The 3,776-nt window shown below is 46.8% G+C and overlaps 1 long non-coding RNA gene across 1 annotated transcript in view; it reads right to left on the reverse strand.

Annotated features, from left to right (window-relative positions):
* The window catches only part of LOC103459777 (uncharacterized), a 6,120-nt gene extending 3,464 nt beyond the window's left edge, over positions 1-2,656 (reverse strand). Inside the window, exons 1-2 of the long non-coding RNA XR_532812.2 lie at positions 2,095-2,656; positions 1,509-1,775 (exon numbers count right to left, since the gene is read on the reverse strand). This is a non-coding gene — a long non-coding RNA (uncharacterized LOC103459777). The remainder of the gene's footprint in view (positions 1-1,508; positions 1,776-2,094) is intronic.
* Positions 2,657-3,776: the final 1,120 nt, after the last annotated feature.

A 3,776-nucleotide genomic window follows, 5' to 3' on the forward strand; every position in this document is an offset into this window, starting at 1 on the left:
TAGAGTTATAGATCTAGTTTTATAGATCCAGAGTTATATATCTAGTTTCATAGATCCAGAGTTATAGATGTAGTTTTATAGATCTAGAGCTATAGTTCTGGTTTTATAGATCTAGTTTTATAGATCTAGAGTCAACGCACAGCTTCAGTTCTTCCAGCTGTAAGCCAGAGATCAGGCTGACCTCTGACCTCTGACCTGAACCTTCAGAGCCACATAACGTGGGCCTTCAGCTCCAGCAGGATGTTTGTGTCTCTCCTGCGTATGAATCATGTTTCAGGTCCAGCTGAGATCAGGCCGTCTAACAGGTTCGGACCCATCCAGCCGTTTCTGTCCCGCAGCAGCGTCGTCACAGGCCTGATGCTAATGAACCGACTCATTTGAAGAAATGAACACACAGATTTTCTACAACAGTGGAAGTGATTCTTTTTGTTGCATCGCTGCAGTAAATCTGCAGCCTTCCTCCTCCCTGATGATGATGATGATGATGATGATGATGATGATGATGATGATGATGATGATGATGATGATGATGATGATGATGATGATGAGGATGATGATGATGATGGATGTCTTTAGAAATAAAGTTTGTGTCTGCAGCAGAGCGATGCTGCTGCATGCTGGTGTAGCCTCTGACACCACTGAGGATATTTGAGAATCAGTGTGTGTGTGTTGGACCTGGACTGCAGTTGTTCTCTCTGTGCGTGTGTGTGTGTGTGTGTGTGTGTGTGTGTGTGTGTGTGTGTGTGTTGGACGGGCTGCGGAGCGAGGAAGGCTCTTAGCGTGGAATGTGAGGGATGTTATATAAACACATTACCAGCAGTACCAGCGTTCAGCCGTACACACTGCTGGCGCCACTCCACACTGCATTAGCTGACATTTTATACAAACCCGGTGAAAATGGGCCGTCTGAGGGAGCGACCCAGGGCTTTTCTGCTTCTCACCACACTCTGTTTGGGTTCAACTTGCTCTTTTTAGCCTCTGTCAACTTTTGATTGCTAACTGTGCCTCCCACAGGGACTGTCCAGAGGTGCTACGCTCATTCTGGCTGCTTATGTGAGCTGACAATTTAAATAGGAAGTCTGCAGAATTTGGTGATTTACATCAAATACCAGAGCAGGAAATTCGCCTAAGCACCGAGTGTGATCTGGTTTCAGGACAAAGAGAAAAGGAGACATTTCCATGCACCGTAAACGGTAAACAAACGAGAAAAAATCAAATGTACACACATGTTCTCCTGCGCACGCCACAACCAACACACCGACTTTGAAAAAGTAATTAATTCCAGATAGGACGCACATGAAAGGCAGAGGGATGCTGTGAACATTAAAAGGCACAAAAGCCCGAGCGTCTCTTTAAGGCTTTCTCAATCCAGGCCATTCTGAACGGGATTCAATAATGTCCAGGTTTGCTTGTTTGGAACTTCAAAGTTTTCTCAGCAAACGGCTTAAACCCGAGACGGAGGACGAAAACACAGACAGCTCGTTAAATGTCACCGTTCGCTTTATTACCTTCTACTCCTCCTTTGCTGCAGCGCCAAAGCGGTGGGGAGCTGGAGGAAACCTGCGCTCTGCTGCCATTGGATACTCAAGAAATCAGGCATCGCAAGACAAATGACCACTGTCTGGGAGAGAGGGCCGCGTCTGCCGAAGGCTTTGAAATGTCTGCTGCTGACCGGAGGACTCAAGAGGTGCTTCACATGACAAAGGAGGACTTTTATTCTGAAGTCACTCAGGGGGCGGTGGCGTTAGAGTCAGAGCCACGTTTCATTTTAAACCCTGGAGAAGAAGAAATGAGCCACATCAGGTGAAATGAAGGTTTCACCTCAGAATCACCAACAGAACCAGATCATGTGGCAGATCGGACCAGAACCCGACCCTCACTGGAGAACCTGAAGGTTCAGAGGAAGGAGAAGCTCCAACGTTCCTGAGACGATTTAACTCCACAGGTTCAGCAGAAATATAAAAAGAATGAAGTAACACACTAGTTCTCAACCACCAAGGCAGACTTAGTATTAGCATTAGCATAGCTTTTAGCATTAGCATGGCTTTTAGCTTTAGCATTAGCAGCTGAGACAACAGAGACATGAACTCCTACCTGAACAGGTTTCCAGCAGGCCGGTGAGTTTCACATCCGATGGCTGGAGAAGAAGTGAGAGCCGCCATGTTGGTGAGGGAAGATGCTCGTCGTTACGATGGACGGCGGCTTCTTTCCTCGTTCGGTCAGTAAAAGGTTTGCATCTCGTCTGTGCAGCTGATTGCAGAACGATGAGCGACTTTACTGACATAAACCAAATAAACGCGAAACTGAGCGACCAGCTGACTGTTTGATGACCAGCTGGATGTGAAGACACGTTTCAGCCAAAGCCAGAAGAAAACAGGTGAGCAGGTGGAAACCGACCCAGAGCCACACAGGAAATACCGACTTTTATTCGTCTTCTGGAAAAAATGTACTTTTAGCAGTATTTTTATGATACTGCACTTTTTCTTTTACTTGAGTAAAACTTGTGGATCCTTTTACCTGCGAGTGAAAAATAAAGATGATTTAACTAAAAATTCAGTTTTACTACAGTTTCATAAGAAATTGATTTGGGAAAATGTTTTGCTTTACTTTGTAGTTATGTTATGTATTTTCATTTTGGTGTTTAAAATAAAATGAACTTTACATTTTGGCTCATCTGATGTAATTTTTCAGTTATACTTTCACTCATTTCTCATTTAATAATTTACTTTTCTTAAGCAGAAATGTTTTTATTGAAACCTGCAGTTTCTGTTAAAGTGATTTAAGTATTTTGTAATTTTACCAAATACCTTTTTACTCTTATTTCAGTTTAATGTTTGGCTCTGATGACAGTAGGGACATGGAGGTGGCTGTATGATGCTGTGGGCTCAGGCAGCAGCCGGAGTTCTGATCTGAACTCCGGCTGTCAGGATGGAAATGTGAACAAAGAAACATGAAATCAGAAAACGGGGAGAGCGGCTGCCTCCCCCTCTTCCTCTCCTCCTCCTCCTCCTCTTCCTCCCGTGTCGGTTGGTAGAGAAACAAAATGTTTCCTCACCGGGAGACGAGCACACGGATGTCAGAGCAGCCGGCCGGAGAACCTCCTCTCTTTCTCCGGCCGCCAGCAGAGTGCCGGCTGGGAGGAACGCCAGGCTGGATGTCAGCTGGCTGCAGCGCCGTCTCCAGAAAACCCACGCACACACTGCTACCGTCACGCTGCGAATCAGGAAGTGGACGGTGTGTGTGTGTGTGTGTGTGTGTGTGTGTGTGTGTGCTCCCCTGGCAGCGCGTGGCTCTGCAGCGCCGGCCTGTGATACTGAGGCTGAAGGAATTTGCTGTGGATTACTTCTGGACTGAGGCGGGCAGCTTTGGCAGGGAGCGGCCCGGCCACTTTGAGGATTTAACCAGCAGCAGCCGCTGGGAGCAGCCCAGACACACACACACACACACACACACACACACACACACACACACACACACACACACACACACAAACACACACACACACAAAGCCGAATGTCACGCATCATCAAAGATATTCCCAGAACCTCAGATTGAGGTCAGTCAGGAGGATTTTGTTTATCTGATGATGTCATCGACGCGTGTCATCGACGCGGTTTATCTGCGTCACAAACATCGGCGCCATCAGGACCGACTGCAGAACCTCCAGAACCTTTTACTCCATCATTACGTTGTTTTCCTGCACCAGGAAGCCTCCAGGTTCAGACACCATAGGTCCTCTATGCGGTTCTGGTCCGGCCCGTTTCCATGGCGATTGA

Source organism: Poecilia reticulata, unplaced genomic scaffold (genome assembly GCF_000633615.1).
Source record: "Poecilia reticulata strain Guanapo unplaced genomic scaffold, Guppy_female_1.0+MT scaffold_125, whole genome shotgun sequence".
Taxonomy (NCBI): Eukaryota; Metazoa; Chordata; class Actinopteri; order Cyprinodontiformes; family Poeciliidae; genus Poecilia; species Poecilia reticulata.